General features: G+C 45.1%; 1 long non-coding RNA gene across 1 annotated transcript in view; it reads right to left on the minus strand.

Annotated features, from left to right (window-relative positions):
* Positions 1–26,590, minus strand: part of LOC117889515 — a 46,317-nt gene extending 19,727 nt beyond the window's left edge. The window contains exons 1-2 of the long non-coding RNA XR_004648496.1: positions 26,312–26,590; positions 4,134–4,263 (exon numbers count right to left, since the gene is read on the minus strand). This is a non-coding gene — a long non-coding RNA (uncharacterized LOC117889515). The remainder of the gene's footprint in view (positions 1–4,133; positions 4,264–26,311) is intronic.
* Between the last annotated feature and the right edge of the window lie 714 nt (positions 26,591–27,304).

Below are 27,304 nucleotides of genomic sequence, written 5' to 3' on the forward strand. Positions count from 1 at the left end.
GGGGGGGGGGGGGGGGGGTAGAAGCGCTGAGGCTGCGGCCTAAATGGTCTGCGCTGAGGGCCCACAACATGCATCCCCAGGGAGCGCATGATTGTTCTCGAGTCCTTGAGGCTCTGTAGGCGAGAGTCCGTCTTGTCCGAGAACAATCCATGTCCCTCAAAGGGCAGATCCTGTAGGGTTTGCTGCAGCTCCGGAGGCAAACCTGAAACTTGAAGCCAGGAGATCCTCCGCATAGCGATACCCGAAGCCAGGGTCCTCGCAGCCGAGTCTGCTATGTCCAAGGAGGCCTGCAAGGAGGTCCGAGCCACCTTCTTACCCTCCTCTACCATGGCTCCAAACTCTTCCCTGGACTCTTGGGGAATCAACTCCTTAAACTTCCCCATAGAGTTCCAGGAGTTAAAATTGTAGCGGCTCAGTAGCGCCTGTTGGTTCGCCGCTCTAAGTTGCAGCCCTCCGGCTGAGTAAACCTTACGGCCAAACAAATCGAGCCGCTTAGCCTCTTTTGATTTAGGCGCTGCAGCCTGCTGGCCGTGGCGCTCTCGTGCGTTCACTGATGCCACCACCAGTGAACACGGTTGGGGGTGGGTATACAAGTACCCGTAGTCCTTAGACGGGACAAAGTATTTCCTTTCCACCCCTCTCGCTGTGGGTGGGATAGAGGCAGGAGTTTGCCATATCGTATCCGCATTGGTTTGTATCGTGCGGATCAGGGGTAACGCCACCCTCGATGGGGCATCCGCTCCGAGGATGTTCACGATAGGGTCCTGCACTTCCACTATCTCCTCCGCCTGCAGGTCCATATTACGGGCCATCCTACGCAGGAGATCCTGGTGAGCCCGAAGATCTATCGGGGGGGGACCTGTACATGAAGTGCCCGCCACTGCCTCATCCGGAGAGGAGGAGGAAGATGCCTCCGGTGGTACTGGATCCAAGGGGGGGTCCTGATCCCCCTGCTCTTGGGCCGGAGCATCACCTGTACTTGGGTCTATGGTGTCAGGTGGCGTGGACACGGAAGCCTCCATGCCTCCTGGCGGAGGCCGAGAGATGATGGATTCTGGGGCCCTTCTAACCGAGTGACCCGAGCGAGAGGTCGATGGTATTGGAGCCCCTTGCTCCTGGTGGTACGCCCACGGGGTCCAAAACGACCAGTGAGATGGGCCATGAGAGTGGTCCTCTGCCATCTCCTGCCAATGGCCCAAGTTCCGTTCCTCGGCTTGCCCTTGAGGGGGGTATGCCGATCTCGACAGGTCCTCCGAGGAGCGAGACACCGATCTTGACGGCCATGGCGGTGCCGAGAGAGACGAAACGATCCCCGTGGGTTGCGGTGCCGCACGGTACCGGTCCGGAGATGATCTATCTCTGCGCGGTGCCGGCGAACGGTGCCGGGACCGCGATCGGTGCCGATGACCTCGTCGGTGCCAGGAGCCGGATCTGGACCTCGACGAGGACCTGGAGTATGCCCGGTGCCGGGAGCGGCCTCTCGACGTCGAACGTCGACCGTAGCGGTGCCGAGAACTACGTCTCGACGTTGATCGGTGCCGACGATCATAGCGGTGCCGAGACGTAGAACGGTGCCGCGACGAAGATCTTGGCCGCGAGTACGACCAGTGCCGAGGTGATATTCGGTGCCGGGACTGCGAGCGGCGTGGGGACCTGCTTCTGGACCTGGACCGGTGCCGATGTTCCAGCCCTTGTGATGGAGGGCGCATCAAGGCAGGTTTCCCCCTTGACTGGACCGGGCGAGTCAACGGTGCCGTCGGTGCCAGTGGTTGAGGCGGTGCCGGCTCCGTGAGAGCTATCAAGTCTCTCGCCGCCACGAAGGTCTCCGGAGTCGACGGGAGTTGTATTACCGCCGGTCTCGGTGGAGACGCTATCTGCACCGGACTCAACGGCCTCGGTGCCGGAGTTGGCAGTGCTGGAGGCACCTGTTTCCGGTGCTCCGCCGGCGCACTCGGCTCTACCCCCGGCACTGGGGGAGCCGGCATCTTCGGCACAGAGGTCCCCGTCTTATGGGCTTTTTTATGCCCCGGGGATAATGACCGGCGTCGAGGTACCTGCTGCGGTGCCGACGAGGTCCGGTGCCGGGGAGGTTTGTCCGACACCACCCGCGCTGTCGGCATTGCCGGTGCTGCTGGGGCACTGCGCACCGAGGCGCTAGGCGCCGGGGCCTGGCTCATAGAGGGAGTGTCCGGGGTAAGTGCCGCCTCCATCAGGAGTTGCCGGAGCCGAAAGTCCCGCTCTTTCTTGGTCCTTGGTCTGAAGGCCTTACAGATCTTGCACTTATCTGTTTGGTGGGACTCTCCCAGGCACTTCAGACAGGAGTCGTGCGGGTCGCTCGTGGGCATAGGCTTAGCGCAGGAGGCGCACTGCTTGAAGCCGGGAGTTTTGGGCATGAGCCCGGGCCCGCGGCCGGGGAAGAAAGGGGGAGACGACCCCCTTAGTCCCCTGGACTATTATAACAACTATAACAACTTTGAAACTACTAACTATTTAACTATAACTACAACTGTGAACAACAAACTAAGCTAGGGAGAGTGGAGGACAGCTATGCCGCGCTCCACAGTTCCAACGACCGTCAGGGGCGGTAAGAAGGAACTGAGGGGGCGCCGGGTCGGCTGGGGTATATATTCAGCGCCATGAAGGCGCCACTCTAGGGGGCTCCACAGCCGACCCGCCGGTGTTGCTAGGGTAGAAAATCTTCCGACGATCGTGCACGCGGCGCGCGCACACCTAATGGAATGGATATGAGCAAGCACTCGAAGAAGAACTTTCTGATTCACATCAAAAGTCTATAGTACCTAGGCTCAGATAAGGTGGAAAGAGTCTGCATGGGGCTTATAATGTCATCTCTGACATTTTCTTTACTCAGTGCAACCTGCTAATATGAGAGGTGTTTAGTATATAAAGTATTATCCTTAACTGCAGTGTCAGGGAGTGGAGTTAGGGTACAGTATTGGCACTGGTTGCACTGTACTAATGTATTCATTTGCTTAGGACAGAGACCCAAAAATTCCAGAAAAAGCATTGTCCCCAAAGCCAATTACCGTGAGGTGTGAATAAACCATAACAGGGTCATTTAGATAGATGGTTATGGGTTTTGTTTTCCATTGTAACCAAATCATTCTTCAACTCATAATGGAGCCTTTGTAGATTGGGTCACCCTCCCTTCCCCTCCCATCCCCTTCCCTTTCCTCTTTGCCAGCTAAACCTGCCTTTTCTGCCTGAGCACCAGCAATGAAGTCACTGTAGCTAAAATTCCCAGGCAGCCACAGACTCATCAAGCAACTCACATATTATGCACACATAACAAGGAATCTGTTCCTTTGGTAAGAAAGTGATGAGGACTACTGACCTGATCCCCCAGTTCACCCAGCAGCCACCGTCGTAGGCAACTTCGACCACAGTAACTTTTACAGACTCAGTAGTCACTTCACTCTGACAAATGTGCTTCCAGCTCAATAATGGTTCTTCTGGGGAACACCTGACAAGATGGTTATACCATGGGCAACACAGGAAAAGCTATTTAAAAAAACTTTTTTAAAACTGTGATGCCGCATAATTCCCATGGATGTGTTTGCAGTATCACATGATCTGGAATTATCAGCTCAGTTCCTGCATGTGTGCTTTGTTCAGCCATGCTCTAACTGCTACCAGTCTACCTAATGCCAATGCACCCACTTCTGGAGCATGTGGGTGCAGACCCTCATCATTGCTTTGGCTTTGTATGAGACATTTTTGGGAGCTAGCCCTTTGTCACCATTACCTTTCTGAATATCTTCTATTGTAATTATCGACAAATGAGCAAGTCTGCCTTGAAACAAGAACTGGAAATATTACAGGGATTATCTTGCATGTCAAAGTTGCTATCCAGTCACTTAACAATCACTCAAAGAAATGATATAAAATATCACTTTTTTACATAGATGAATAATAGAGTGTTTGTCAGTCAATTCTGGGCTGACTGAGCCCCTTTAACTGTCTGAAACCAGAGTCCCTTTTTTTCTAAACCTCCCGAGAAAATGTTGACAAAACAGGCAATTTTCTGTAATTTCCCTGCAAGCTTCTGTCAGCACAAGAGGCAGTCAGAGCCCACTCATTTCAGATAACACCACTGGGTAACCTTTGACATTTACCTCCTCGCTGACTTCGGAGGCTCCTGGAAGTGTAACAGTTGTGTCTTTCAGGTTGCAGGATGCAGGCCCACAATTTGGGTCTTAGTTCACTGAAGGCAGCCTTTGTTTCCCAGCTGACTAAGAAGTTCTTCTAAAAGGGATAAGAAATGTAGTTAATAGCTCAAGAGTGGCCTAATCATCAGCTGCCATTACCCCTCCAATATTAGGAGGGATGACAGACTTATCAATAACAGAGCCCCAGGTGAGGTACATGAGCCGATAATGTGAATTTCGGCTTGATCTCTGCTCCGCTGAGCGCAGCACTCATTTAAAAGAAGCACCAGTGTCTATTTTTTACTTCATATTGTGCCAAAAATCAGTCAGCTGCAGAGCTTTTGTTGTGTTTTTCTATCTTAAACCATGAGGATTTGACCAATTTCATTTATAAGCAGAGATGAAAACCTAAGAACTCTCCCATTAAACAGCTTAAGCCAGAGAGATGCCCCCTGTGCATTTATTTCAATATGTGATAATAAAGATGGAGAGCATGCCTGTCTCAATATGCATATATGCAGAGTTACACATATATATACACACACATGCACACCACCCAGTGCAAGTATTGTTCTCTATAACTGAATAAAAGTTTAAAACCGAAACATTATATAGGTTATCTCTAAGGAATGTTTGAACAAAAGGTATCAACATTTGTTTAATAAAAACCCATTTGTTCATTAAAAATAAAATGAACTCATTCATCACTAAACACTTAACATTCATTGTATACATGGTATGGGATTTGTTTTATATCTCTCCAGGTATTTATATGGCCTCATCACCATAGTTTCTGAAGACGTTGCAGAGAGCCTTTTGCCTGACTTGTTTGAACAATCTACATGTCTGATATATATATATAAAACCAGATGTCTGCCACAATTATTAATTATATAATTATATAATGGTTGCAAAAAACTAAAAATGCAGCCAAAGCAGCCAGGGGAGTTCAAAACTACTGGCCTGACTGACAGTGAGCCCAATCCCACTCCCGTTGACCAGAGGGAGAACAGGGTTGGGCACAGTGTATCCTGTGACTTGCCCTTTCATGTACATTATTGCCTGTTTGGTATGTAAACATAGGAATTGCCCAAGTGGATCAGCCCCGCAGTTCATCTTGTTCCATATCCTGTCTCTCACAGTGGCCAGCACCAGCTGCTTCAAAGAAAGGTATAATAACCCAGCAGTAGGAGATGTGGGATAATCTGCCCTCTACTTTAAGTCACATGCCCGCTAATAGTTAGAGATTGGCTTAAAACTTGAAGCATGAGGCTTAATATCCTTTCCACAAAGTTGATCAGCATCAGTTATGACAACTCTGAATAGCCTTGATATGCATATAAATGTCCAATTCCTTTTTGAATTATATTGAATTCTTGGCCTGAATGACTTCCTGTGACAATGAGTTACAGTTTAATTATGCATTGTGTGAAAAAGTATATCTTTTCATCAGTTTTGAGTTTCCCACATTTTAACTATATTGCCTTATTGTTATGACTATGGATACAATTTTGTAATGGTAAAATTAAGCAAAATTCATGGAACAATCATGGGGGAAAAGGACAAAATCAGGGCATGGTCACTGCAGGGCTGAAGCTGAAGCTGGAGCCCCACCACCCATGACTCACAGCCCAAGCCCTACCACCCAGAGCTGAAGCTGAAGCCAAAAAGTCATGGAGATCTGTTAAAGTCAAGGAATCTGTGACCAAATCATATCCTTAGTTATGAGAGAGGGAGAACAGAAGTTCCCAATTTGCCCTTGCTAAACTACTCATTTTTATATATTTTTATGTCCCTTTGTTTTCCTCTGATTCTTGAAAAATGCAAATCACATGAATGGGTGATTAGTAAACCTTAAACATGGCTCCAACTTGGGTTCCTCCACGTGGCAAGCCTGGGCATCCTATACGCTGAGAATGTTCCCCAGCACATGCGTCTAAGCTACAGAGGGAAATGCAGCCGTGCAGAACTAGAGGGGAAAATCATCCATCCTCAGTTTGGGCCTGATCCAAAGCCCGTGAAAGCCAAAGGGAATCTTTCCATTGATTTGAATGGGTTTGGGGTCAGTGCCCTTTGCACAGTGAAAATCACACTCTCCCTGGTACTGCAGTTAACTACCTCATCCCTTCTCACGTGGGGCCTATTCCTTTGAGAGTTTGGTTGAGTCCACTTTGAGGCTCTTTACAAAGGGAGATTTACAGAGGCACAAATGGAAGTTAGGGAATAAATTGTCCCTCTCATCAGAGCCTTTATAAACGCAAAGCACTTCTTCCAACCGAATCCCTAGCTAGCAGCTCCACCCACTGCACTGAATGCAGCTGAGTGTTCAGAACAGATCACATCTAAAAAGGGTTTCTTGATTGTCAAACTATGTTCCGTTTGTTTTTTAAAAACTTAAAATTATATTTCTTTTTAATCCTTTTCTTTTGAAATAAGGGAACCTTTAATACAGCCAAAGTGTATGTTTTTTTTAATCATATCCAATCTTTCAAGAATGCCTTGTTTTCATCAGGTATTTGATTAGAGTTTTGTTACTAATGCTAGACTTATAGTAGCTAAATCCAATATAATACTTTCCTGAAATATTACTCAGAACTGCTTAGGCTAATATTTCCAAAGCCAGAATTTTTTAAGCAGCTAAGGGCACAATCTCAAATGGCTTAGAGCCACATACCACAAAGTCTGACATTAATACTTTTCCTTACTCCAGAAAGCTCCATGTTTTTAAACGATAGGGGCAATTCTTGCATTGACTTCTGCTCTGGCAGCTTTTTGTTAAGCATTAGACATGGCAGCATGAAGAAGGAAAGAATTTAGAGCTCTAAAACCCAGAGATGATGTAGAAGGTCCCAGCAAAAAACAGACTGGGATCTAAACACAAAGAAATCTGAACCCAGGAAGAAATAATCCCATTGAGTGACCAGTGGCAGATTGCAGAAGTGAAGATACCACCCCAACCGCATATAAAGGGGCTCTGTGCAGTTTCCTGGTGGAGAGGATTCAGCAACGTGAGGCTATAAAGATCCCCCCAGAAGGGAAAAGTGTGCTCACTGCACAGGGATTGTTTCATTATGAGGAGAGGAAACTCCAGAGACTTCTACTGTTCTGTTTCAACAGCGAAACATGAACTGTGCAAAACTCTAAGGGCTCGATCTGAAGGAAAACTAAGTACCCACAACTCCAGCTCAGGTCAATGGAAACTGCAGATCTCAGCACCTCTGAAAATCATTCTGATGGTAAAAAGAACAAGGAGTCCTTGTGGCACCTTAGAGACTAACAAATTTATTTGAGCATAAGCTTTCGTGGGCTAAAACCCACTTCATCGGATGCATGCAGTGGAAAATACAGTAGGAAGATATATATACACAGACGACATGAAAAAATGGGTGTTGTCACACTAACCATTTTTTCATGTCCTCTGTGTACATATATCTTCCTACTGTATTTTCCACTGCATGCATCCAATGAAGTGGGTTTTAGCCCACGAAAGCTTATGCTCAAATAAATTTGTTACTCTCTAAGGTGCCACAAGGACTCCTCATTCTTTTTGCTGATACAGACTAACATGGCTACCACTCTGAAACCTGATTCTAAAGTTATCTGCTGATTTGAAATAGTAGCAGGGCACAGGGTCCTATCTGATCTGGGGCCTGTCAGGTGCCTAAAGCCAGTTGCATCAGTATTTTCCTCTCCTCCTCCCCTTCCCCAGCTAATAGACATCTTAATGTCGATATTCTGCTGTCTTGAAATTAGTTCTGGTCTCCCATTTACAAGGTCGCTTTGGGGTTGAGACCATCCTAGCAATACCTGTATCTGCTCAGTCTAAGAAGAGGAAAAAAATATATACCCGCATTCACCTAAGGAGGCATAGAATAATTTTAATTGCCCTGATGAATGAAGAGTGTATTACCCAGGCTACCAGGAGTCAGAGAGCAGAGATGGGGAGCCCAGAAAGGTTCTGCTCTCTAAAACCCCAGTGGGGGTTCCTTCTGGGGTAGATTAGATCATTTTTAATTGCCCCTAAATTTGCTGTGTTACTAAGACGTCCTTCTCTGGATTAGTTCTTTGGCACTGGGCTAGATCTACCATAAATAACTGGGCTTCAGCTGTCAAGAGTCCATTTTGAGGGGGCATGAAGTTTCTTGGGGCTACAGTATCAATGTTAGTGAAATAGCAGCCAACTATTCCGATACCTGAGTCCTCGGCTCACTGGAGCTAGTGCAGTCTCTCTCTTAGCTTGCAGGAGGCAAGTATCTTCCCGGATCCCAGTCCTCGCTCCTGAAACATTGTAGTTGGATGGATTTTCTAGTCCCTTAGCACCCTCACTGGAAATGATGAAAGGTCTGGTGATTGGTTCATACACTGCACATGCGTAGTGCTGATAATAGCGATGGAAAGGCACTCGTGCTCTTGGTTCTGAGGAGGAGCGAGATGGTGACAGAGGTGGCCACACAGCTTGGCCTGATGCTGTCAATGGGACTCATTCCTCACAGCAGCCCATGTGTCTGACGGGACACCGACCGTCCTGGTAGCTGCCAGTTTGTGTCCCAGCCTCAATGTGTCCTTTAAATACAGGGTTCTCTTTGGACTGTTAAACCCATTCTGTTTCTAGGAGTGAGCCAGGTTTAGTGCCCCCATCATGCTGCCACACTGCCATTTGTTATTTTAACTACTCGTAACCCAGAGATGACAATCCAGCATATCTCCAAATTAGCCTTTTTATTGAAATCAATAAAGGAGAAAACACATGACACTAAACTATTTGGTGGCAGCTTTGTTATAAACTCATTACTGGGGAAACAGCAATTGCAGAGACCTTTAACCACTGTCATTGATTCCAGCGCAGAGAAGGTGATCTACTGAGTTAATCAGTGGTGTTACTGTGGGCAGCAGTGTCCCTGCGCTGCCCTGCTTAGGGTTCAGTTAGCATTTCCATATAAAACCCTTTTTATAATTTGGACACAAATATCTCCACCAAAGTAAAAATTACCAAAAATGTAATATTGGCCTGAAAAGTCAATATTAAATATTTTAACACACTTTAAATCCACAAATATAATGCCAGCACATAGCTGGCTGCTTAGAACAGTCTCTGCTCATTTGTGGTTTGTTTGTTGTCACACAATCAACTTTGCCCCCAAGTGGAATTTGTCCATTTCTTCTGCAACACTTTTTGGTTACTAGGTTAGGAAACAATCCACAAACTCGTACTCCTGGGTGTCTTGCTTATTCCATTGACTCCAATGAGAATGTGCACAGGAGTGAACCCTGGGTCCCCTGCCCTACACAGACTGACCGTTACGTCCACAGAGAATCAAGTCTAGGGCGTTCTGCAGGGAGCAGGGCTCTGTTTGCTTCCATCAGGTGGCTGTGGCAGGGTCGCACTCTGTGCTTGGTAGAAAGGGTTGGCAGGATTGGGCCCTTAATTACCTCACTGTCTCTCCCACATTAAAAGCTCCACCCCCTAGCTGAATCCTGATAACTTTCAGAGCTGTATGTCCAAGGAAAGGTTAACATTTTTTCTAGGAGTGTAATTTTCGGTCCCATTTGTATTCCTCTGAGTTCCTGATTTTATCAAGTTTGCTGAAAGAAAGGTTGGTTCTCTGTGGGTGTGCATCAATGCAATGCTTTTGTCTCATGCTTTGTGTCAGTAATATAGTCAGGAAAACACTTTAAATGAGATTTGTTTAGCATAAAAGATTATATTGATTTTTTGCTGGTATCTGGTATCTCCAAGCTTTAAAGAGCCAGCATCTGATAACAAATTATTCTAGCCAGGGTCTGGTATCAGTTTATCCCTAGATACATATTTACTTGTAGGTCTTTGGCAGCAGATTATGTCTTATTATTACTAGCATACTGTAAAGGACACCACATCATCTTTAATCATTCCTTTTAGCTGCCTCCCCCTTTCCCCTAGATAAGCACCTTCATATAAGAGTAAGTAGGACTAAAAATAACCCCCCCCCCAAAAAAAAAAAACTGCAGACATGAAATGAAACTTTGTGTGCAGATCAAATGTTAGAAGATGCCTCACTCTGTAGCATGTCACAAAGATTTCTCTTTTCACAAGACTGTTTTACCAACAACCATACTTTGCAATATTTATTTCAGAGTTTTCCCTGCTTTATTTATGGTGCTTCAAGAGTGGGACCCTGTCCAGTGTCATTACAGGCTGCCAAGGCTTCCAGGCCATCTCAGCTTATTTCTCTGTATGCAGAATGTCTCATAGATTTACTGGGCAGCCCATCCTGTAGCCTGCAAGGGCCATTGACCTGAGGGAATTTGCAGCCTCTCTGAAGGTAGCTACTGTGGAACGATGTTTGTCAAAGACACAGCAGTGACAGCAGAGGTGCACTGTTTACACTGGGTGGCAGCATTAAAGCAGAGCTAAGAAAGCATTTTTCTATAGATTTTTCGCATGCAGACACTGAGCTCTTCACAGGATTTTTTTAAGAATACTCTAATTTGCACTAGGGAGAAATTACTCAATTTATTTCAATGAGAAATAACAATTACACCTCGGAACTAGCTGCGATTTTCTGCCAAGCTAAAATTAACCATTGTCACAGAAAAACATTGACACCTTTGTCACAAAACAGAAATTTTATAATGAAATAACTGTGCTTCACAGTAGTGAAAAATGCCACTTGTTTTCATGGAAAACTGCAAACAAATTGAGGTAAATGTCGTCATAACAAGTATTTCAGTTACTTATAAGATTTCCTATGGTACCATAGCATCTAAGTGATTCCATTACATCACAATACTGTAGAGAGGTAGGGAAGTATAACTATGCCTGTTTATGGAAACTGAGGCAGAGAGATTAAATTGACTTGCCCAAGATCACACAGGAAATCTGTAGCAAAGCTTCAACCTCCTAAATCCCAGTTCAGCAACATAACAAAAGCACCACCCTTTCTTTCCTTTGTGATTCTTGGAAGAGACACCAAAAGATGATTTGTCAGTGGCTTCATTAGTCTTATAGATGTTTTTTCACACAGCTCTAATCACTTCCATGTGAAATCTTGTATTCATTTGAAAATGCATTATGCTGCATCAGCTGATATCAGAAGTCTATTGTATTACAATTTAAGATGCACCTATATACATGTACATGATAGCCTCAAGCACAGAATTAAAGTTGGTAAATTCTATAGAAACCATACAGATCCAGAACAGAAGCATCAGCCTAGTGGATTTAACCCATAGTCACTTGTGTGTTTATAATATTATGTGCAGTAGCTCAGATGTTAAACATAATGAGCCTTCTCAGCTTATCAAGGTGCACAGCTCCACTCAGGGGAAACTTGATAAGCATAGGAGTGACATGGCTGGTCCACACACCTGCAGAAGGTCAGCTGTTATTTCATTACAACAATGGCAAGGCTCAGATGTTGACAACTTGTTCCAGCACCTGTTTCTGGACAAAACAAGTATCAAAGCAGCTCATTCAGAACAACCACTGTTTAGTACAGCACTTTTATGGGCTCATTCCTTAAAGAGCATCAGTACAAAGAAAGCAAGAGAGGTTGACAGAAGTCTCCTTCCTTTTTAGAGCAGACTCCCCTGAGAGTCATGTGACCCACTATAGTTCTTGGTGAGGATGCTCTGTACTGGGTAGCTCCCACCAAACATCTGGCAACTAGTGACTGCATGTGAAAGGCACAGGCATAGCCTAAATGTATCTGGTGTGCCTCGTGCTACAAGTAGTAAGAACACAGACTGTTTTACCCTTATGACTCATAGGAAAATATCAGAGGTGATCTTCCTTGTGAGCCTTTCCCTGCCCTCTCTCCTTACCCAGGACACTAAAGTAGTTCTCGGCTCTCTTTGTTGCAATTCTTTAGTGGGGGATTTCACCACACAGCACAAAAGGTCTCTCATTTTGCCCCAAGATGCAGAAAAGGAGACAGCAGACTGTGCACACTAGCAGAGCTGGCCAGCCAAAAGAGTATCTCCCACAGGGACCTTTTTTGCTACATATTTACTGTCAGGCATGATCCAAGTTTAAATTCCCATGGCATACAGGCAAAGCCCCTGCTCAAACCATACCAAAGAGCCAGTTATAGTGCATAGCCACCAGAAAAGTTTATGGATGAACCATTTTTATAGGGCCCTCAGATGTTAGCCCTTAGCACCTGATTGTCCTCAGCAAGGATCCCAGACTCATTATCACAGAAGAGGAAGGGCTTGACCCTGGGCTTGGGTATTGACTTTATCACAACATAGCACCTTAATATGCCTCTTTTCTCTACCAAGTGAAACAAGAATTCTGGTTGTACAACCCAGGAGCAATGGGGCACAATCAGAGGTGAAAATAAGCCAGTACACCGGACTGGACCAGCTTCCCCAGGTGGCAATTTAAAGGGCTTGGGGCTGGCCCCGAGCCCTTTAAATTGCCACCTGAGCCCTGCTGCCGAAGCCCTGGGGTAGCAGGAGCAGGGCTCGGGCGGTGATTTAAAGGGCCCATGGCGCCGGCCGCCACTACCACCCGGGCCCTTTAAATCGCTGCCTGAGCCCCACAGCGGCTCCGGCAGCAGGGCTCAGGTGGTGATTTAAAGGGATCAGGGCTCCGCTGCGGTAACAGCAGCTGGAGCCCTGGGCCCTTTAAATGGCCCCCGAGCCCCGGGGCTCCCAGCCGCCTCTGCAGCTGGTAGCTGCAGCAGTGATTTAAAGGGTCCAGGGCTCCCAGCCGCCACTACTGCAGCCGGAGCCCAGGGCCCTTTACATCTCGATTTAAAGGTCCTGGGGCTCTAAAGGCCCAGCCCCTTCCGGTCGAGGCCCCGCCCCCTGCATACCGGTAAGTCCTTTACGTTACTTTCACCCCTGGGCACAATTAAATGCCTTCAGGCTCCCTGCACAGCACACAGCTTTCTGCCTTGTCCTGGGCTGATGAAGGGGTTGGTTTGTTCATTTGTGAGGCTGTTCCAGTGTTTGACTAATTAACAGAAGTTTAGCAACCTGGTATTTCATTAATGGTAGAATTGTGACTGGATGGAAACAAATATAGTTGTTTAAATATGTTTGTCTGTGAATAACTTGAAAATAGTTTTTGTCAGCCTCTATTTTTAGATTCAGCTGATGTAAGTAGTCTAGTCCTTTGCTGTGATAATGCAGATGGACTACTGGCCATTTGCTCACATGCTGAATAACCGCACAAAGCAATACATGATACAAAATAGCGAAGGAAGTATACAACCTAGATTAGTGAGCTAATGCACTGCAAATAGTTTGTGTTTTAGTAATAAAGAAAAATATAATTCTGTGAGCAATAAAATAATGGGAAAATACATTTGTTCTTTGCTGAACCCAATTCCTTGTTATTTCTGTTATCCAAGGGATTAGGATGTACTTTTCTTTTCATCTGATAAATGTGGATTTACTTGGTAGCATCCTTAAGTTCTCTTTCCCTGGTTAAATTAATCTAATTGCATTTTCATGTTTCAGATTACAAACGTTTGAATTTCCAAAGCTTTTGCTTATCATAGTGAGTGGCATCTCTCTGCCAGATAAGCTCTTTATGAAAGGCATTTTTTTCTTAACAAAGTTCAAACTTTAATGGCTTTTTATGAAACATAGTTTGGATAAAAGAGATGACTCAAGGTTTCCAGCATTCCAACCTGCAACAAGCTGCCTGGGTTATGGGTCACAGTCTGGTCTTTTCATGACTAAAAGGCTTCTCTTTTGGCTGACACTGCAGGATTGTCTTGCTATCATTTCATTCTAGCATATAGGCACAGCAGTGGAAGAAATCTTGTGTTTATGGTAAAGACAGACAAACTGCCTCCTATGTTCTCTCTGCATCTCCTGTCTCTTGGTCTTCCCTGCTTCTGACTTTCCTCTCTCATTTCTTTGAAAGCTTGAGGCCATACTCAGATCCACTTTCCCTACATCCCCCATCCCCTGGACTTTCAATTGGATAAGAGATTTTTCACTTGCTGTCCTAAATTTCTCAGTAGCATTGCTTTGTGCTGCTGCATTTCACGGGTAAATGAAGCAATCCTTCAGCAATGTTTGTATGTTAACAGTTTAGGGGTCTGATCCTGAGAGGTGCTGTGATAAGTTGCATATATTCAGTACCATTCTGCAGCAGGCCCCGAGTCTGTAAAGTGCTTTGGGAACTTTCCTGATGAATGGGGCTAAAGATACAGCAGATCCTTATCAGCACTTTAGAGAAGATACCTCTTAAACCCCCATGCAACCAAAAAATGTACAATAATAAAATGGCTGTTTTCCTTCCCCCAGCTCAAGCATTTAGTACACTGACTTTGTTACCTCGCACATTATCTTACACTAGATTTATTTTTAAATAAAAAATTCACATCAGTTTATTTTACTTACAAGACAAACAGCCTCACCTCTACATATGTTAGCCCATACTTCCACTGGGATATGCATGAAGTTGGGAAACAACAGTCAGAAGGGTTCCTGAGGTTAGAAATATGGCCAACAGCAGCCCACTGCACTTCTTGTTGAAAAGCTGCTAAGCTACACATTTTGCTTTAAAAATACCCTCCTTTTCATGTTCCAGACTAGTGGCTTCAGTGGTGGGAATTTTGGGTTTTCATAGGTTGATCCCTATTTCAGTTCAGAGGAAAGGAAAGGATATTGTTAAACGTCTGAGTCCCATTTATTCTCATCACGTTGCATAGCCAACTACATCCCACTTCAAGGTGAAGGAAAGGCGATATGGCTGTAAAAAAAACCCATTTAGTATAGGAACAGCCTAAAATACTTACAGTGGGGAATACATGAATGTGTAGCTTAAAATAGTTCAGACAGTGCGCTGCCATGCAAAAAGCATTCAGACATGAATAATCCCCAAAATGCTTTTTAAACAAACCCTGGAAATCCCAAATGAGGGGAAGAGACACTGATGTGTATATTGGAAAACTTCTTATCACTGATACCACTAATTTTTAGTTCAATGCATTACTTTTTATCATCGACCCCATATCCAGCAAAATTAAATTTACTGTCCTTGCTTCTTATGAAATTACACAGAAGCTGCTGCTTTATTCCTCTCCAGTACAGTAAAAAGCAATAAAATTCTTGCAGATTTCGACAGTAGGCAATTCAATAAAAAGCTATGTATATTTTATAAGTACAATAAAGAGAAGTCTATAGCTGGATCATAAATGGGTTTTGTTTGTTTTGTTTTTGCTGGCATCCCTGTTGCAGTCTGTTGGCAACCCAGGTTGGTCTTCACAACAGCACACAAGACACAACATTGACTTTTTGGGGAGAGACAGAATGAAATTTATACCTTTATAATATATTATTTAAGTTTTGCTCTAGGGATTTTGCAATGTGGGTCGGTTTAAAATTTAAAGGTGTTGTGGAACTCAATACTTTCCTGTTCTTGATTAGTGCCATAAAATTTTATATATATAGTTTTGTTACATTGTAAAACTTTTCTATCTTATCATTGTGACTTTCCTTTTTATGAGCAAACAATAAATATTTGATATGTATATAATTATTTGCTAGACTTGTACCAATGCGCAGATATTATTTTATTTTTTTAAATTTAGGATTAACAAGAGACAACTTGGAGATGAATGGAGTGGTGTATTCCTGAAGAATAGTGCTGCAACAGATTTACTGGGAGTATCTCTCTGCTGAAATGTAAAATTTCCCACACATGTAAAACACTAACTTAATAATATGCAAATAACCTGTCTTGAAGAATTACAGGACTGTAAATTTCATTTTCTGCTCACTTGAAATAGAAAACTGAAAAATATGCAGCAGTTGGACTGAGATTAAAAAATATGCTCTCCCTTTTGAGTTTCTGGGGCTGGCCCTGCAGTATCCCAAACTAAATGGGCAGTTTTTCTGTTGCATCAGAGACTGAGTCCCAATCCAGCAAATTGCTCCGTATGTGCATTGAAAGCTGCCCCCAGGAACAGCTTGCAAGGTCAGACACTAACTTCGTACACCAAGGTTCATTTGATATAATATATCATTGGGTTAGAGCGTTCAGATTAGTTGTCATTGTTCCAGGCTCTCCGGGTATTTTAACATTATAGGACAGGCCTAGCTATGCTTTTTCACCAATGATCTACAAATATCAGTGTTCTTGTGCTACTGTGAGAATTGAAAACACAAAATTTGGTTTACAGGGGGAAAGAAATATACTCTGACCACATCAGTTTCAAAACCACAGAAAGCCCTGAAAAGACATTTTCACCTCCCCATGAAATGATGAGGAAAGTTGCCTTGTTAATAATGTATTAAAACAATTCTTTTGATCATAACCTGAAAAATCTGAAACCCACCCTTAAAATAAATTATTTAAATAAATCACAGCAGGAGATGTAGAGCACAAAAAAAGAAAACCACCACTATAAAAAAGCACTCAACATCAGGAAGAAAAATGAGGGTCTCAGTTTAAAACTATTAAGGCATAAATGAAGAAACAAGAGAATAAAAGCAATGGAATCAGCATCAGTAACATCTCAGATTTCTGTCTCCAAATTGCTGCATATTGTGCAGAACCCTATTCTGAGATACAATCCATATCAGGCCTGGTACTTAGAGCTTGGCATGTGAGTGCTAAACCCTTCCTAAAATAATTGCAGTTTTCAAATTTCTGCCAAAATCTAAAGAGCTAATTCCACATGAGCATTGTTGATTATCAATTGGAAGGACGGAGCCCTAATCTGACCATAAAGTTTTACATATTTTTGACTTTGGTTAAATGTTAGTGACTTTTGATTTTCCATTGCCCTGTACCTCCTCTAGTTGTTTGCACCAATGCCACATGGGTGTACTGTTACCCATCAAAATAGTGGCAGATCATACTGGATTTGCACTGGTATAGCTGACTTCACAAGATGCAAAGCAGAAATTAATCAGGTCCCAAACCCAGGAATCTGGGCTTTGACCATATAGCAATAGCAACCTGCACACTGACAATTTAGGGGAATTATTACAAGCCAATTAATAAATTCAGGAATAAATAATTAAATGGCATTTGTGACCCACAACTGTAAAACAAACAAATACCCTCCTGTCCCCCCCCAAAAAAAACCTCTGAGAAGAGAATAGATGCTCCTCTGTGACCCTAGGAATGTGCAGGACCCCATCCCCCTAGAAAGCGTTCAGAAACTCAGCCCTCTCCAGGGAAACCTACCTGCTGCTCTCACCTTGGGCAGGGGATGGGCCAGGTGTGTCGGCTGGGTTCAGGCTATGTAAAGAGCAGGCCTTGCTGTTACCCTCAGTTACCATCACAGGGTGAGTAGTATGTCTACGCTATGAAATTAGGTCGATTTTATAGAAGTCAATTTTTATAAATCAATTTTATACAGTCGATTGTGTGTGTCCCCACTAAGCGCATTAAATTGGCAGAGTGCATCCTCACTACCGTGTCTAGCATCGATTCACAGAGCGGTGCACTGTGGGAAGCTATCCCACAGTTCCTGCAGTCTCTGCTGCCCATTGGAATTCTGGGTTAAGCTCCCAATGGCTGATGGGGCAAAAACATTGTCGCGGGTGGTTTTGGGTACATGTCGTCAATCTCCCCTCCCTCCCTCCGTGAAAGCAACTGCAGACGATCATTTTGCACCTTTTTTCCTGGGTTACCCATGCAGACGCCATAGCACGGCAAGCTTGGAGCCCACTCAGCTCACTGCTGCTGTTGTGAGCATTGTATACACCTCACGCATTATACTGCAGTATGTGCAGAACCTGGCTAAGAGACGGCAGCACGAGGTCGATTGTGAGGAGGACATGGACACAGATGTTCCTGAAAACTTGGGCTGTGGCCATTGGGACATCATGGCGGCAGTGGGGCTGGTTGATACAGTGGAATGCCGATTCTGGGCCCGGCAAACAAGCACAGACTGGTGGGACCGCATAGTGTTGCAGGTATGGGATGATTCCCAGTGGCTGCGAAACTTTTGCATGTGTAAGGGCATTTTCCTGGAACTCTGTGAGTTGTTTTCCCCTGGCCTGAAGTGCAGGAATACCAAGATGAGAGCTGCCCTGACAGTTGAGAAGCGAATGGCGATAGCCCTGTGGAAGCTTGCAACGCCTGACTGCTACCAGTCAGTCGGGAATCAAATTGGAGTGGGCAAATCTACTGTGGGGACTGCTGTAATTCAAGTAGCCAATGGAATCACTGACATTCTGCTATCAAGGGTAGTGACTCTGGGAAATGTGCAGGTCATAGTGGATGGCTTTGCTGCAGTGGGTTTCCCTACCTGTGGTGGGGCGATAGATGGAACACATATCCCTATCTTGGCACCGGACCACCTTGCCAGCCAGTACATAAACCGCAAGGAGTACTTCTCAATGGTGCTGCAAGCACTGGTGGATCACAAGGGACGTTTCACTGACATCAACGTGGGATGGCCGGGAAACGTGCATGACGCTCGCATCTTTAGGAACTCTGGTCTGTTTGAACAGCTGCAGGAAGGGACTTACTTCTCAGACCAGAAAATTACTGTTGGGGATGTTGAAATGCCAATAGTTATCCTTGGAGACCCAGCCTACCCTTTGCTCCCATGGCTCATGAAGCCATACACAGGCAGCCTGGACAGTAGTAAGGAGCAGTTCAACTATAGACTGAGCAAGTGCAAAATGGTGGTAGAATGTGCCTTTGGACATTTAAAAGCTCGCTGGCGCTGTTTGCTGACTAGGTTAGACCTCAGCACAACCAATATTCCCATTGTTATTACTGCTTGCTGCGTGCTCCATAATATCTGTGAGAGTAAGGGGGAGACGTTTATGGCGGGGTAGGAGGTTGAGGCAAATCGCCTGGCTATCAATTTTTAACAGCCAGACACCAGGGCGATTAGAAGAGCACAGATAGGTGCGATGCACATCAGAGAGGCTTTGAAAACCAGTTTCATGACTGGCCAGGCTACAGTGTGACAGTTGTCTGTGTTTCTCCTTGATGCAAACCTGCCCCCTTTGTTGATTTTAATTCCCTGTAAGCCAACCACCCTCCCCCCCTTCGATCACAGCTGGCAAAGGAAATAAAGTCACTATTGTTTTGAAACCATGCATTCTTTCTTTATTAATTAAAAAAAAAAGGGAGATAACTGATAAGGTAGCGTGGGTGGGGTAGGGTGGGTGGAGGAGGAAGGGAGATGGGGAGGAGGGAAGGACAAGGCCACATTGCTTATTGTAGCCAGACTACAAATCAAAACTGTTTGAATGACAGCCTTCTGTTGCTTGGGCCATCCTCTGGAGTGAATGGCTGGGTGCCCGGAGCCTCCCCCCTTGCATTCTTGGGTGTCTGGGTGAGGAGGATATGGAACTTGGAGAGGAGGGCAGGTGGTTGTACAGTGGATGCAGCGGCGGCCTGTGCTCTTGTTGGTTTTCCTGCAGCTCCACCAGATGCCAGAGCATGTCCGTTTGCTCCTCTATTAGCCTCAGCATTGCATCCTGCCTCTTCTCATCGCGCTCACTTATTATGCTTTCCTGGATTCTGCCACTGAATGCCTCCATGCATTCAGCTGTGCCCTATCGGTGCGGGAGGACTGCATGAGCTCGGAAAACATGTCATCGCAAGTGCGTTTTTTCGCCTTCTAATCTGCGATAACCTCTGGGATGGAGATGATAGGGGGAGCGTAGAAACCTTTGCACCTGTGGGGGGATAAAAAGGGAGAGTAAAATTTAAGAGGATACATTTCTGAGAACAAAAGGGAGACTCTTTTAAAGTGAATCAAGCAATTCACAGCAGACAGCACATGTGCTTTAGGTACAAGGTCAATTTTGCCTTTTATATTGAGTGCCTGCTGGTATGGTGACACATCACACACGGCTGGGCAACAGAATTCGGTTTCCAGGCAGCCATGGTAAGCCAAAGGGTATGCGGGTTTGGCTTCTAACGCCTTCGTAACATGTGGGAATGTTTTCAAACTGCAGCGCCCTCCTTTCCCATAGCAAGCAATGCCGGGCGGGTTTGCCATTTAAAAGGAAGGGCTGTGGTTTTCGGGTGGATGTGCAGCACACACCTCCCCACATCCCTCCGCGTGGCTATTTGGGATGATCCCTTCCCCCGCCGCATGGCCATTCTCAGGGATGATCCCTTTTAGCCAAGGGCAAACAGACCAGCATGAACAGGGTCCTTTTACTGTTCCCTTACAAAAAATCCCCTATATCAACCAGGTGACCATGAATGATATCACTCTCCTGAGGCTAACATAGAAAGATATAGACCGAATGTTGCTTGAATGCGACCAAAACCCAGGACCATTTGCTGCCATGCTTTGTGCTGCAATGATTTCAGACTACTTGCTACTGGCTTGGCATTGTAAAGTGTCCTACCATGGAGGACGAAATAAGGCAGCCCTCCCCAGAAACCTTCTGCAAAGGCTTTCAGAGTACCTCCAGGAGAGCTTCATGGAGATGTTCCTGGAGGATTCCCGCTCCATCCCCAGACACGTTAACAGACTTTTTCAGTAGCTGTATTCGCCGCAAATGTATCCCAAGTCTTCAAGGCAAATCAAACATTAAACACTATTGTTTTTAAACCCTGTACTGTAGTTACAAATGTGCACTCACCAGAGGTTCCTTCTCTTGGGGATCCCACCTTGGGAGAGTATTGGCTCCAGGGTGATGAAAAGATCCTGGCTGCTGGGGAGAACGGATTCACCGCTTGCCTGCTGCGCATTCTCCTCCTCCTCTTCTTCCTCATCCACAAAATCCTCCTCCATGTTGCGTGAGACTCCTCCCTTGCAGGTGTCCACGGACAGTGGTGGGGTAGTGGTAGGGTCCCCCCCTAGAATGCCCTGCAGCTGATCACAGAAGCGGCATGTATGGGGCTCTTACCCAGAGCGACCGTTTGCCACCATTGTCTTTTGGTAGGCTTGCCTGAGCTCCTTGATTTTCACGTGTGTGTCCATCATGCCCTGTGCAATTTTGGCATATATATCAGCATTTGTTCTTTTTGATCAGAGTTCTGCCTGCACAGATTCTTCTCCCCATACAGCAATCAGATCTAGTGTCTCCTGTTCGCTCCATGCTGAGCTCATTTGCGATTCTGGGGGGACTGCGTGGTCAACTGTGCTGCTGAGCTCGCCACGCTGATCAAACAGGAAATGAAATTCAGAAGTTCCCGGGGCTTTTCCTGTGTATCTGGCTAGTGCGTCAGAGTTGAAAGTGCTGTCCAGAGCGGTCACATTGGAGTACTCTGGGATAGCTCCCGGAGGCCAATAACTCGGGTGACCAGATGTCCCGATTTTATTGGGACAGTCCCAATTTTTGCGTCTTTTTCTTATATAGGCTCCTATTACCCCCACCACCTGTACCGATTTTTCACATTTGCTTACTGGTCACCCTACCAATAACGTCGATTTGTGTCTGCACTACCACAAATTTGACCCAGCAAGGTCGATTTTCGCGCTACTCCCCTCGCCGGGGAGGAGTACAGAAGTCGATTTTAAGAGCCCTTTAGGTTGACGGAATGGGGATGTTTGTGTAGACACATTCATTATAAAATCGACCTAATGCGGCTAAATTTGACCTAACCCTGTAGTGTAGACCAGAGCTAAGAGCCCCTACCTCATTTGCAGGCTGTTTCACAAAATTGAAGCAAGAGCTGCTGACATTAGATGCTTCCATTCTTTAAGTACATCACATCTGAACTCTCCACTCCCTGAGATCCCCCGCCTGTGGGGCTGTCCCAGCTGGCACAGTTCATCCTGTGTGCCCAAAAGATAGACAGGGACCATCTTTTCAATTTTTTAAAGTTGGAACATTCTCAAAAGAGCTGATGTGGGTATTCGCATTTTATTAAAAATGGCCCTGCACTGGAGGGGACCAGCCTGGGAGCAGCACTACTAGACTTGGGGGAGAGGTGCAGCAAGTCTTCCAGAACTGTCTGCACAAGCCAGGAAAACGAGATAGAAACATCAGTGTAGGAAACACTTTCTTGTCCTGACCCATAGCAGATGCTACCAATAGTACAGAGCTTTAAAGATATTTCTCCAGGAACGCTCCACTCAGCTGCGTCTGTTCCATCCTAGTGCTGCTACTGCATAGAAAATCAAGTTGATGTGGTTTGTATTACCTAGTGATGTGCATACAATATGTCATTTATTAACCAGAAAACACTATTGCAAGTGTATGTAAAGCCAACGTTTTAAACCAGTTTTCACAGCTCAGGCAGTCTTAACATTTGCATTTGCAGCTGTGTCTTCTGCAGAGGATTGCAGGCCCTAGAGAAATCACATTGCGTTGTCTGGGCTCTGCACTGTAGCCCACTCAGCACCCCTTGTAACTGGACTTACCCTTTCTGTAAGTCAGCAACCCGATCTTTCAGTTCACTTATTACTGTCACATGAGTTTATATGAACATGAATTTGCCCAGCATGATTCGCTGGGAGAACTGTGATTTATATTGCTGAATAACTCCCATATGCCTATAAATCATAGGTCAGTAAACATGCATCCCAGAGCTATGTGCAGACTAGACAGCGATGCCACATTACTCCTAGTTTACACACATGTATCCTTCCTTTTCATGCCTCCTACACAGCAGCATCAGTTTTCACTAGGATTTTTGGACATATAACTGCAAACACATACAGCTCTCCCAGTGATAGCACCAGTGGAAGCTACAGTGTAGACAAGACTCATATGGGCTCAAAAACAGACCCCTGCTCTCAGCAGTGTTAGACATGTGGTAAAAATGCCTGAGCCTTGTCTACACTACAGCTTCCAGTCTCTGAGAATCCTAGTGCAGACAAGGCCAAAGAGCTTGGCTTATGAGTCACAGACCTAATTGTATTGCACAAGCTGCCTCATGATGAGCTTAGACGGCTCTGAATGGACATTCCATGGCCAGGCTGAGCACTCTCTCTTCTTTAATTTCTTTGGCAGAGGGCTTGAATGCCAAATCCCGCCCAGAATCAGTTAAAATGGATGAATTATGATCTGTAGAAAACACTTGATGCAGAGTGGAAATACTAATAAGCCCCAAGCACTACTTGCCCCACTGCAGTATATACCCTGGGGGTGTGAGTAACAGAACCTGGAACAGATGAGAATGATTGTGTACTGGCTGTTCTACACATCACGCTTTCAGCTCCATGCAGACCACTTTCCTTTTAGCGCCAAGAAGGCTCAGATAGGTCCCTACCTATCCCTGACTGTGGATAGAAATGAAGCATTTTTTCTTGTCTGCGTTAGCCAGCCTGTTTTGTAACATGCTGTGTTATGCTGCATAAAGTCAGAAAGCCAGAACAATGCAGCCTCTGTTGTTGTTTTCTTTTTTTAGTTAGCCTATCCCCTGTCTGCAGACAGCAGGTATCCTGTTGGAATTCTTTGTGGGTTGTTTAAGCATCTGGTACTCATGAAATGCAGGGCTTTATGAACTCCCCTCCCCCTCCAAATCCTGCAATACTGACCCACCTTGTGTCTGGAGAAGTTCGATGGGACTTAATTTCTCTCCTCAATGAACACCATGGTCAGGAACTTGGCAGTTTCAGTTCTTTGCCTTCATCATCTGTGTTCAAGGCTGCAAATATCTCCAATGTGTCTCCTGTCACCATGAACGGGATGTGGAGTCTGTTTCCCATTGGGAATTTTAATGCCCTCCTTTGATATCTTCTTTAAAGTTTGTTTCTTTTGTTGGTGGGTGGCTGTTATGAGGTGTTAACAGGCATCTAGCAGAGACATCATTTGTGGTGGGAGGAGCAGTATGGATTCGCAGCACTTCTTTTCCAGTTATTCATCTTAATTGTGTCAGCTTCTACGTTGATTGGTTCAAAGGGTTCTGACTCTGAATTCTTGCTTTCTGGTTTTTATTTCCCCCCTTGTCTGCATTTCCTAATTCTCCACTCTGGTCCCCATTTTTTTGGGATTTCCTTCTCCAAGTGACGCTTTGGGGATACTTTGATGTTTCTGATGTATGGCTATGTTTAGCTTAATGGGCATCATCCCTGCTTATCCCGGCTTCTTGCAAACAGTGCAACCTGATGAATAAGGCTGCATATATTGTGCCATCCTATCTCCTACCAGAGCCCATGATCAAATAATACAGAGCAATCTGATAGGACCTTAAAAAGCAAGCCACGTGCCATTGTCCCATTACATCAAAGGGCATGCTCTAACACACTGGTATGTGTGTCTGTGCCACTGCCCTCGACGGTATGGCACTTTGTGATATGTATATCATTGCCCTCTACTGGATGAATTTTGGGAAATCCTCACTGGGAATGGGCCCTGGTTTCAGAATCCAAGTTCAGGAGTTCTCTTCCACATGCTGTCTGTTTGCAGTTAACTGATGACTATGGCATCTGGGAATGTTTGCAGCCATGGAACATTACAACTACTGTTACTCTCAGAGTAGGGAAATATCAGCCATTCTTGCCTGCTGCTGGTTATTTTAGGTTCATTATTATGTTGACTAAGAAGTTACAGTTTGTAGGGAAAAAAATTCTTGTTGATTGTTAACTATTTTCATTGCTGATTAAGTAACTGACTGCAGTAACTAGCAACAAGTATGATTAGCAGGGCCGGCTCCAGGCACCAGCGGAGGAAGCACGTGCCTGGGGCGGCCCATGCTAATGGGCAGCACTCCATCCATTCGGAGTCGGAGCGGCCTTTTTTTTTTTTTTTTTTTAATATTACAGAATTACATCGCACAATAGATATATTACTAACAAAACAGGTGAGATGTTGGGGACTCATTTATTGGCTCTGATTGAGAAATAATTTTCAAAAATGCAGACCTGCAAATGATGTCCACAGCTAGTCTACAAAACCATGTATTCAGATTTTGCTTAGGGCGGCAAAAATGGTAGAGCCAGGGCCGGCTCCAGGCACCAGCTTCTCAAGCAGGTGCTTGGGGCGGCCGCTCCGGAGAAGGGCGGCAGGTCCAGGTATTCGGCAGCAATTCGGCGGACGGTCCCTCACTCCGCCTGGGAGTGAAGGACCTCCCGCCGAATTGCCGCCGCAGATTGTGATCGTGGCTTTTTTTTTGTTTTGTTTTGGCTGCTTGGGGCGGCCAAAACCCTGGAGCCGGCCCTGTGTAGAGATGGCCCTGATGATTAGCCACTTTCATCTCAAGGAATAAACATAAGACTGAACACACAGAAAGACAGCCTATCCCTAAGCTGCAAGTGCAGACAGAGAGGGCTGCTGACTTGTATGTAACCACTCAGGCTTCAATGCAAGATAACAGACCCAGCTGTGTTTGGGAAGCTCTCATACCTTCAGCTGCTGCCTTTGGAAACAGAAGAATGGTTGTACATAAAGTTGACTTAGAAAATTACAAGTCCACTGAATCGTGCAGTTCTGTGGTACATAAAAGCTGTTGTTAATCTCTCTCTCTCTCTCTCTCTCTCTTACACACACACACACGAAATAGCTCATGGACTATTCTGCATTAAAGTTTTGAACAAATCTCATTTCATTTGTGGTGAACAGGCATGAGTAATAACTTCCTCTGAAGAGGAATCTCAGACCAGTTGCTGCTACTCAGGGCTGAAGTAGTCTGTGGGTGTTTTGAAGCAGTCTGTGGATGTTTCTAAGTCAGCCTTAGCTGCTTTGTGTGCCAGTTTGAAGTGAAACTAACTGCAGTGAATTGGAGAACATTTAAATGCTAAGTCGAAGGTGAAAAGGCAGCAAATCACTAAGCCTGATACAGGCAAACTACTTTTCATTAGTCTAGGTTGGTTATTGCTTTGCTTTAGTGCTGAATAAATTCTCTATCAGGTGTCTGTGCCTGGAGTCAAAGTGTCATTTGGGGGTGATTGCAGCCTATCACAGATGCATATACTCAGTGGACACAGAAGCTGGCCTGACAATAAGGAGGCCAAAGCTGACAGTGTTCTGCTAAATTCTTCATCTCTCTAGTCAATACTAGGAGTAAAGCTTGTCTTGGCTGACTGCAGAATGCTTAGCAGCATTAAGCTATTTGAAATCTGTGCACAGTAATAAAGCCAAACAGCAGAAGATCAATCACGGCACAATACCAGGAACAGGGAGAAGAAAACCAGCAAGGCCATAACTTGAAAATGTAGAAGAAATTGAGCTTTCCCTCTAACCACCACAGTCTAAAACTAACCACTGTGGAGATATGGAAGGAATTCACCAACAAAGGACATTCACCCCCAAATGCTGAAAACATGGCAACCTGGATGCCGTCATGCCAGCTCAGTCCAGCTGCCCTGATATCTTACCTCCAGGGCTGGCCAAGACTTGATGCTCCAAAGAATGCTGAATGAATCTTTAGAAGGGATCTGGCAAAGTCGGCAATGCTGCAGGTTGGAGCCTCAGTTGGAGTCTTCAGTTGCTTCTTTTCTCCTTCCCATTTTCTAAATGTAAACGAGTCAGTTATAAAGCAAATTTCCGTGTTCAAGGAGAAATATGATTCCAAGTAGGTACAGTATGAGCTGTCCTTACTAATACCAATGGAACAAATTCAGCCCTGGCATAAGGGGGCACAATTCCACTGGAGCCCATGTAGATCCCACCCGAACTGAATTGAGCCTGTGTCTAACTTTGATTATAGATATATAGGTGGTAGTGGGTTTTAGCACTATTATTCTGCCTCAGCACAAAGCTGTTCAGCGGTGCAGAATAACATCAGTGCAACGGCATGCCAGCCCTTGGAGTCCTCGCACATAATTCATAGGCTGTCCAACTTAAGCCAGCAATTTTTGCCAAACGAGTGTCTAAGAGTTTCAATTCAGAGTTCCCTGCTGGGAAAATAAGTACTTCCCCCCCCCCTTATTTTCATTAGTTTTAAGAAATACATTTAAAGGATTTTATTCTGTAATGAGAGTATTTCCTTTAAAGAGCTGAGCAGTTGGCAGCATTATTACACAAAAGGAATATTGCAAGTGTTGGCTGTAGAGATCATGAGTATCACACTTCAAAACAATTTCCTTCAGCATTGGAAATGGCATTTCCATTTTCCAGTTAGTAAAAGTAAGCACTTTACTTTTTTTTTTTTTTTTTTTGGTTTGTTTAAAATGAGTCAGAAAGAGAATCATTCCAACAGTTCAGATTGGTGTCAGGAGTGGCCAGGTGCTACCAGGTGGGAACAGAGTAAGATTCCAATCATTGACACTAGCTTCTGGACTATCACAGCTTGGCTGTGTGATAGAAGCGAAGAGTACAGCTGCCATGGGGTAGGAAGCCATTCCAGTGGCACATGAATAATCTTCCTT

This window comes from Trachemys scripta, chromosome 17 (assembly GCF_013100865.1).
Source record: "Trachemys scripta elegans isolate TJP31775 chromosome 17, CAS_Tse_1.0, whole genome shotgun sequence".
NCBI classification, from domain to species: Eukaryota; Metazoa; Chordata; order Testudines; family Emydidae; genus Trachemys; species Trachemys scripta.